At 30.9% G+C, this 10,095-nt stretch overlaps 4 long non-coding RNA genes across 4 annotated transcripts; all 4 read right to left on the bottom strand.

Moving 5' to 3' along the window:
- Positions 1 to 1,509: 1,509 nt before the first annotated feature.
- On the bottom strand, positions 1,510 to 2,594 carry LOC116736510 (uncharacterized). Its single transcript, XR_004342591.1, has 2 exons — positions 2,176 to 2,594; positions 1,510 to 1,850 (listed from the first exon to the last, which is right to left on the bottom strand). It is a non-coding gene; the product is annotated as an uncharacterized LOC116736510 (long non-coding RNA).
- Positions 2,595 to 3,670: 1,076 nt separating this feature from the next.
- LOC116736513 (uncharacterized) lies at positions 3,671 to 4,764 on the bottom strand. Its single transcript, XR_004342594.1, has 2 exons — positions 4,346 to 4,764; positions 3,671 to 4,020 (listed from the first exon to the last, which is right to left on the bottom strand). It is a non-coding gene; the product is annotated as an uncharacterized LOC116736513 (long non-coding RNA).
- A 1,241-nt stretch (positions 4,765 to 6,005) lies between these two features.
- LOC116736495 (uncharacterized) lies at positions 6,006 to 7,090 on the bottom strand. The gene is made up of 2 exons (XR_004342577.1): positions 6,672 to 7,090; positions 6,006 to 6,346 (listed from the first exon to the last, which is right to left on the bottom strand). It is a non-coding gene; the product is annotated as an uncharacterized LOC116736495 (long non-coding RNA).
- Positions 7,091 to 8,289: 1,199 nt separating this feature from the next.
- On the bottom strand, positions 8,290 to 9,364 carry LOC116736496 (uncharacterized). Its single transcript, XR_004342578.1, has 2 exons — positions 8,961 to 9,364; positions 8,290 to 8,635 (listed from the first exon to the last, which is right to left on the bottom strand). It is a non-coding gene; the product is annotated as an uncharacterized LOC116736496 (long non-coding RNA).
- Between the last annotated feature and the right edge of the window lie 731 nt (positions 9,365 to 10,095).

The raw sequence follows: 10,095 nt of genomic DNA, 5'->3' as shown, positions 1-10,095 counted from the left end.
ACTAATTTTTTATATCATACTATACTATGACTCATTTTTACCAATTTTTCATATCATACTATACTATCACTGAATTTTGCTCAAATTTTACATCATACTATACTATGACTCATTTTAAGTAATTTTTTACATCATACTATACTATGACTCATTTTTACCAATTTTTCATATCATACTATACCACGACTGAATTTTTGCTCAGATTTTGCATCATACTATACTATGGCAAATGTTTGCTCAAATTTTACATCATACTATATTATCACTGAATTTTTACTAATTTTTCCCATCATACTATACTATGACTCATTTTTACTCATTTTTCACATCATACTATACTATGACTCATTTTTACTCATTTTTCATATCATACTATATTATCACTGAATTTTTACTAATTTTTCCCATCATACTATACTATGACTCATTTTTACTCATTTTTCATAGCATACTATACTATGACTCATTATTACTAATTTTTCATATTATACTATACTATGACTCATTTTTACTCATTTTTCACATCATACTATACTATGACTCATTTTTACTCATTTTTCATAGCATACTATACTATGACTGAATTTTGGTCAAATTTTACATCATACTATACTATGACTCATTTTTACTCATATTTCATATCATACTATACTATGACTCATTTTAACTAATTTTTTTATATCATACTATACTATGACTCATTTTTACCAATTTTTCATATCATACTATACTATGACTCATTTTAACTAATTTTTTTATATCATACTATACTATGACTCATTTTTACCAATTTTTCACATCATACTATACTATGACTGATTTTTGCTCAGATTTTGCATCATACTATACTATGACTCATTTTTACTCATTTTTCACATCATACTATACTATGACTCATTTTTACTCATTTTTCACATCATCACATCAAAATTATATTTTCTAATATTCTTAGTGTATACACGGTTCAATAAATAATTCTTTATTTGAGATTTGTTTTTTAGGAAAATGCAAAGGCATCATGCCTGGTCTCCTTGGATACTTTGAAGTTGGTTCAGATATTCTAAACAATGTTTATAATATTTCTTAAAAAAAATTTAAAAAGACAGTGCATGCACAATGAGCAGATTAGACTCGGGTTAAACAAAGCAAATACAAAATAGAAAGACACTACAATTTAGATATGAACAGGTGCTAAAATGGAGGTTACCCCTAACCTCAGACATAGCCATTAAAAAAAAAAATCAATGCTTTAATCTAAAAATAACAAAAACCAAGGCTGCTACCCACAGCAAGGCAGGAGGCCACACAGAAGAATAGGAAATTTTTTCTAAATTTAAACAAAAAGCACAAAACTAAGAAACCAAACAAAAAAAAAATTGTTTTTTTGCAGAAAATAAAACAATTTTCTGACGGATCTCCAGCAGCAGATCTTATTTAAATGTTCATGGATAATTTTTTGTTTTTGTTATTAAACATTAATATTCTCAAGTGATTTATTATTTTGTTTCCTTTTTTTTTTTACTTTGTAATTATTTTGTAATAAAACTTGAGTGATTTAAACAATTAAAAAAAAAAACTAATTAATTAATCGGTCCCAAAGTTAAAGTTCATCTCACACCCCCCCTTAGTCCATCCACCCCGAATGGGGATCAATCAGGCTCACCAACAAGGCGAGTATCCGGAGCTTGATTCACGTCTTGGGTAAATGAAAGTCCAATCAAAGAAGGAGCAGAGTCCTTTGTAGGATTCTCCTACCGGCTGGGTAGGAGAAGTAAACAGTCCTTAATCACCAACAGGTGAATTCCTTCCTTGGCTCTAGGCCTGGTCTCATAGCTCACCATCCATCTGGCCTGAACAACAAAACAGGACCACTTCCTCAATATAATTATATTTTCTAATATTCTTAGTGTATACACGGTTCAATAAATAATTCTATCATATTCAATCAATTGCAATAAATCTAAAATTCTATATAAATTACATTCATGAAACATTCAATAAATATACGCCATATTATCAATTAACATGAAATATAAAATACTAATACAAACCAGTGCTCAATAAATACTTCAATTACCCGTTTTGGTTATCAAAAGCAATGTTCAATCAGTTTTTAGTGGCTACACAATAGCAGTGATTACAAGCCAACGCTAAGTCATTCATAACAACACTCACCAGTTCCGCAGTTTTGTGTCATACTACCGGATCTTTTCCATCTCCCTTTCCGGCTCACAATAATGGGCTCCTACAGTTCAGTACATTAAGTGAGCATCGTACATATTTACAGACATTAAATGATACTACGCTTTAACTGACCTGCCAGCTCTGCTCCTTCCGACGCGATCTAACCTTCATGCCTTTCGCTCCAGCTAATATACCGAGCCAATAAACTGCGACGGTACACGTGACCCCAATACTTAGCCACGATTGGCTAAATAATCTCGCGAGAACCACTCCTAAGGTTATTAAAACATCGCGAGATTAAGGCTAAAAGGCAAAAGTAGAAAATCAGAGGACATGAAGGTTTAAAATGACACTTAGGTTACACTATACTATGACTCATTTTTACTCATTTTTCATATCATACCATATTATCACTGAATTTTTACTAATTTTTCCCATCACACTATACTATGACTCATTTTTACTCATTTTTCATATCATACTATACTATGACTAATTTTTACTCGTTTTTCATAGCATACTATACTATGACTCATTATTACTAATTTTTCATATCATACTATACTATGCCTCATTTTTACTAATTTTTCATATCATACTATACTATGACTGAATTTTGCTCAAATTTTGCATCATACTATACTATGACTGAATTTTTAATAATTTTACATCATACTATACTATGACTCATTTTTACTCATTTTTCATAGCATACTATACTATGACTCATTTTAACTAATTTTTTATATCATACTATACTATGACTCATTTTTACCAATTTTTCATATCATACTATACTATGACTGATTTTTGCTCAGATTTTGCATCATACTATACTATGACTCATTTTTACTCATTTTTCACATCATACTATACTATGACTCATTTTTACTCATTTTTCACATCATCACATCAAAATTATATTTTCTAATATTCTTAGTGTATACACGGTTCAATAAATAATTCTTTATTTGAGATTTGTTTTTTAGGAAAATGCAAAGGCATCATGCCTGGTCTCCTTGGATACTTTGAAGTTGGTTCAGATATTCTAAACAATGTTTATAATATTTCTTAAAAAAAATTTAAAAAGACAGTGCATGCACAATGAGCAGATTAGACTCGGGTTAAACAAAGCAAATACAAAATAGAAAGACACTACAATTTAGATATGAACAGGTGCTAAAATGGAGGTTACCCCTAACCTCAGACATAGCCATTAAAAAAAAAAATCAATGCTTTAATCTAAAAATAACAAAAACCAAGGCTGCTACCCACAGCAAGGCAGGAGGCCACACAGAAGAATAGGAAATTTTTTCTAAATTTAAACAAAAAGCACAAAACTAAGAAACCAAACAAAAAAAAATTGTTTTTTTGCAGAAAATAAAACAATTTTCTGACGGATCTCCAGCAGCAGATCTTATTTAAATGTTCATGGATAATTTTTTGTTTTTGTTATTAAACATTAATATTCTCAAGTGATTTATTATTTTGTTTCCTTTTTTTTTTACTTTGTAATTATTTTGTAATAAAACTTGAGTGATTTAAACAATTAAAAAAAAAAACTAATTAATTAATCGGTCCCAAAGTTAAAGTTCATCTCACACCCCCCCTTAGTCCATCCACCCCGAATGGGGATCAATCAGGCTCACCAACAAGGCGAGTATCCGGAGCTTGATTCACGTCTTGGGTAAATGAAAGTCCAATCAAAGAAGGAGCAGAGTCCTTTGTAGGATTCTCCTACCGGCTGGGTAGGAGAAGTAAACAGTCCTTAATCACCAACAGGTGAATTCCTTCCTTGGCTCTAGGCCTGGTCTCATAGCTCACCATCCATCTGGCCTGAACAACAAAACAGGACCACTTCCTCAATATAATTATATTTTCTAATATTCTTAGTGTATACACGGTTCAATAAATAATTCTATCATATTCAATCAATTGCAATAAATCTAAAATTCAATATAAATTACATTCATGAAACATTCAATAAATATACGCCATATTATCAATTAACATGAAATATAAAATACTAATACAAACCAGTGCTCAATAAATACTTCAATTACCCGTTTTGGTTATCAAAAGCAATGTTCAATCAGTTTTTAGTGGCTACACAATAGCAATGATTACAAGCCAACGCTAAGTCATTCATAACAACACTCACCAGTTCCGCAGTTTTGTGTCATACTACCGGATCTTTTCCATCTCCCTTTCCGGCTCACAATAATGGGCTCCTACAGTTCAGTACATTAAGTGAGCATCGTACATATTTACAGACATTAAATGATACTACGCTTTAACTGACCTGCCAGCTCTGCTCCTTCCGACGCGATCTAACCTTCATGCCTTTCGCTCCAGCTAATATACCGAGCCAATAAACTGCGACGGTACACGTGACCCCAATACTTAGCCACGATTGGCTAAATAATCTCGCGAGAATCACTCCTAAGGTTATTAAAACATCGCGAGATTAAGGCTAAAAGGCAAAAGTAGAAAATCAGAGGACATGAAGGTTTAAAATGACACTTAGGTTACACTATACTATGACTCATTTTTACTCATTTTTCATATCATACCATATTATCACTGAATTTTTACTAATTTTTCCCATCACACTATACTATGCCTCATTTTTACTAATTTTTCATATCATACTATACTATGACTGAATTTTGCTCAAATTTTGCATGATACTATACTATGACTGAATTTTTAATAATTTTACATCATACTATACTATGACTCATTTTTACTCATTTTTCATAGCATACTATACTATGACTCATTTTAACTAATTTTTTATATCATACTATACTATGCCTCATTTTTACTAATTTTTCATATCATACTATACTATGACTGAATTTTGCTCAAATTTTGCATCATACTATACTATGACTGAATTTTTAATAATTTTACATCATACTATACTATGACTCATTTTTACTCATTTTTCATAGCATACTATACTATGCCTCATTTTTACTCATTTTTCATATCATACTATACTATGACTGAATTTTGCTCAAATTTTGCATCATACTATACTATGACTGAATTTTTAATAATTTTACATCATACTATACTATGACTCATTTTAACTAATTTTTTATATCATACTATACTATGACTGATTTTTGCTCAGATTTTGCATCATACTATACTATGACTCATTTTTACTCATTTTTCACATCATACTATACTATGACTCATTTTTACTCATTTTTCACATCATCACATCAAAATTATATTTTCTAATATTCTTAGTGTATACACGGTTCAATAAATAATTCTTTATTTGAGATTTGTTTTTTAGGAAAATGCAAAGGCATCATGCCTGGTCTCGTTGGATACTTTGAAGTTGGTTCAGATATTCTAAACAATGTTTATAATATTTCTTAAAAAAAATTTAAAAAGACAGTGCATGCACAATGAGCAGATTAGACTCGGGTTAAACAAAGCAAATACAAAATAGAAAGACACTACAATTTAGATATGAACAGGTGCTAAAATGGAGGTTACCCCTAACCTCAGACATAGCCATTAAAAAAAAAAATCAATGCTTTAATCTAAAAATAACAAAAACCAAGGCTGCTACCCACAGCAAGGCAGGAGGCCACACAGAAGAATAGGAAATTTTTTCTAAATTTAAACAAAAAGCACAAAACTAAGAAACCAAACAAAAAAAAAATTGTTTTTTTGCAGAAAATAAAACAATTTTCTGACGGATCTCCAGCAGCAGATCTTATTTAAATGTTCATGGATAATTTTTTGTTTTTGTTATTAAACATTAATATTCTCAAGTGATTTATTATTTTGTTTCCTTTTTTTTTTTACTTTGTAATTATTTTGTAATAAAACTTGAGTGATTTAAACAATTAAAAAAAAAAACTAATTAATTAATCGGTCCCAAAGTTAAAGTTCATCTCACACCCCCCCTTAGTCCATCCACCCCGAATGGGGATCAATCAGGCTCACCAACAAGGCGAGTATCCGGAGCTTGATTCACGTCTTGGGTAAATGAAAGTCCAATCAAAGAAGGAGCAGAGTCCTTTGTAGGATTCTCCTACCGGCTGGGTAGGAGAAGTAAACAGTCCTTAATCACCAACAGGTGAATTCCTTCCTTGGCTCTAGGCCTGGTCTCATAGCTCACCATCCATCTGGCCTGAACAACAAAACAGGACCACTTCCTCAATATAATTATATTTTCTAATATTCTTAGTGTATACACGGTTCAATAAATAATTCTATCATATTCAATCAATTGCAATAAATCTAAAATTCAATATAAATTACATTCATGAAACATTCAATAAATATACGCCATATTATCAATTAACATGAAATATAAAATACTAATACAAACCAGTGCTCAATAAATACTTCAATTACCCGTTTTGGTTATCAAAAGCAATGTTCAATCAGTTTTTAGTGGCTACACAATAGCAGTGATTACAAGCCAACGCTAAGTCATTCATAACAACACTCACCAGTTCCGCAGTTTTGTGTCATACTACCGGATCTTTTCCATCTCCCTTTCCGGCTCACAATAATGGGCTCCTACAGTTCAGTACATTAAGTGAGCATCGTACATATTTACAGACATTAAATGATACTACGCTTTAACTGACCTGCCAGCTCTGCTCCTTCCGACGCGATCTAACCTTCATGCCTTTCGCTCCAGCTAATATACCGAGCCAATAAACTGCGACGGTACACGTGACCCCAATACTTAGCCACGATTGGCTAAATAATCTCGCGAGAATCACTCCTAAGGTTATTAAAACATCGCGAGATTAAGGCTAAAAGGCAAAAGTAGAAAATCAGAGGACATGAAGGTTTAAAATGACACTTAGGTTACACTATACTATGACTCATTTTTACTCATTTTTCATATCATACCATATTATCACTGAATTTTTACTAATTTTTCCCATCACACTATACTATGACTCATTTTTACTCATTTTTCATATCATACTATACTATGACTAATTTTTACTCGTTTTTCATAGCATACTATACTATGACTGAATTTTTACTAATTTTTCATATCACACTATACTATGACTCATTATTACTAATTTTTCATATTATACTATACTATGACTGAATTTTGCTCATTTTTCATATCATACTATACTATGCCTCATTTTTACTAATTTTTCATATCATACTATACTATGACTGAATTTTGCTCAAATTTTGCATGATACTATACTATGACTGAATTTTTAATAATTTTACATCATACTATACTATGACTCATTTTTACTCATTTTTCATAGCATACTATACTATGACTCATTTTAACTAATTTTTTATATCATACTATACTATGACTCATTTTTACCAATTTTTCATATCATACTATACTATGACTCATTTTTACCAATTTTTCATATCATACTATACTATGACTGATTTTTGCTCAGATTTTGCATCATACTATACTATGACTCATTTTTACTCATTTTTCACATCATACTATACTATGACTCATTTTTACTCATTTTTCACATCATCACATCAAAATTATATTTTCTAATATTCTTAGTGTATACACGGTTCAATAAATAATTCTTTATTTGAGATTTGTTTTTTAGGAAAATGCAAAGGCATCATGCCTGGTCTCCTTGGATACTTTGAAGTTGGTTCAGATATTCTAAACAATGTTTATAATATTTCTTAAAAAAAATTTAAAAAGACAGTGCATGCACAATGAGCAGATTAGACTCGGGTTAAACAAAGCAAATACAAAATAGAAAGACACTACAATTTAGATATGAACAGGTGCTAAAATGGAGGTTACCCCTAACCTCAGACATAGCCATTAAAAAAAAAAATCAATGCTTTAATCTAAAAATAACAAAAACCAAGGCTGCTACCCACAGCAAGGCAGGAGGCCACACAGAAGAATAGGAAATTTTTTCTAAATTTAAACAAAAAGCACAAAACTAAGAAACCAAACAAAAAAAAATTGTTTTTTTGCAGAAAATAAAACAATTTTCTGACGGATCTCCAGCAGCAGATCTTATTTAAATGTTCATGGATAATTTTTTGTTTTTGTTATTAAACATTAATATTCTCAAGTGATTTATTATTGTGTTTCCTTTTTTTTTTTACTTTGTAATTATTTTGTAATAAAACTTGAGTGATTTAAACAATTAAAAAAAAAAACTAATTAATTAATCGGTCCCAAAGTTAAAGTTCATCTCACACCCCCCCTTAGTCCATCCACCCCGAATGGGGATCAATCAGGCTCACCAACAAGGCGAGTATCCGGAGCTTGATTCACGTCTTGGGTAAATGAAAGTCCAATCAAAGAAGGAGCAGAGTCCTTTGTAGGATTCTCCTACCGGCTGGGTAGGAGAAGTAAACAGTCCTTAATCACCAACAGGTGAATTCCTTCCTTGGCTCTAGGCCTGGTCTCATAGCTCACCATCCATCTGGCCTGAACAACAAAACAGGACCACTTCCTCAATATAATTATATTTTCTAATATTCTTAGTGTATACACGGTTCAATAAATAATTCTATCATATTCAATCAATTGCAATAAATCTAAAATTCAATATAAATTACATTCATGAAACATTCAATAAATATACGCCATATTATCAATTAACATGAAATATAAAATACTAATACAAACCAGTGCTCAATAAATACTTCAATTACCCGTTTTGGTTATCAAAAGCAATGTTCAATCAGTTTTTAGTGGCTACACAATAGCAGTGATTACAAGCCAACGCTAAGTCATTCATAACAACACTCACCAGTTCCGCAGTTTTGTGTCATACTACCGGATCTTTTCCATCTCCCTTTCCGGCTCACAATAATGGGCTCCTACAGTTCAGTACATTAAGTGAGCATCGTACATATTTACAGACATTAAATGATACTACGCTTTAACTGACCTGCCAGCTCTGCTCCTTCCGACGCGATCTAACCTTCATGCCTTTCGCTCCAGCTAATATACCGAGCCAATAAACTGCGACGGTACACGTGACCCCAATACTTAGCCACGATTGGCTAAATAATCTCGCGAGAATCACTCCTAAGGTTATTAAAACATCGCGAGATTAAGGCTAAAAGGCAAAAGTAGAAAATCAGAGGACATGAAGGTTTAAAATGACACTTAGGTTACACTATACTATGACTCATTTTTACTCATTTTTCATATCATACTATACTATGACTAATTTTTACTCGTTTTTCATAGCATACTATACTATGACTCATTTTTACTCATTTTTCATATCATACTATACTATGACTGATTTTTGCTCATTTTTCATATCATACTATACTATGCCTCATTTTTACTAATTTTTCATATCATACTATACTATGCCTCATTTTTACTAATTTTTCATATCATACTATACTATGACTGAATTTTGCTCAAATTTTGCATCATACTATACTATGACTGAATTTTTAATAATTTTACATCATACTATACTATGACTCATTTTTACTCATTTTTCATAGCATACTATACTATGACTCATTTTAACTAATTTTTTATATCATACTATACTATGACTCATTTTTACCAATTTTTCATATCATACTATACTATGACTGATTTTTGCTCAGATTTTGCATCATACTATACTATGACTCATTTTTACTCATTTTTCACATCATACTATACTATGACTCATTTTTACTCATTTTTCACATCATCACATCAAAATTATATTTTCTAATATTCTTAGTGTATACACGGTTCAATAAATAATTCTTTATTTGAGATTTGTTTTTTAGGAAAATGCAAAGGCATCATGCCTGGTCTCCTTGGATACTTTGAAGTTGGTTCAGATATTCTAAACAATGTTTATAATATTTCTTAAAAAAAATTTAAAAAGACAGTGCATGCACAATGAGCAGATTAGACTCGGGTTA

Source organism: Xiphophorus hellerii, chromosome 17 (genome assembly GCF_003331165.1).
Source record: "Xiphophorus hellerii strain 12219 chromosome 17, Xiphophorus_hellerii-4.1, whole genome shotgun sequence".
In the NCBI taxonomy this organism is placed as follows: domain Eukaryota; kingdom Metazoa; phylum Chordata; class Actinopteri; order Cyprinodontiformes; family Poeciliidae; genus Xiphophorus; species Xiphophorus hellerii.
This window is presented reverse-complemented; position numbering and strand designations above follow the sequence as displayed.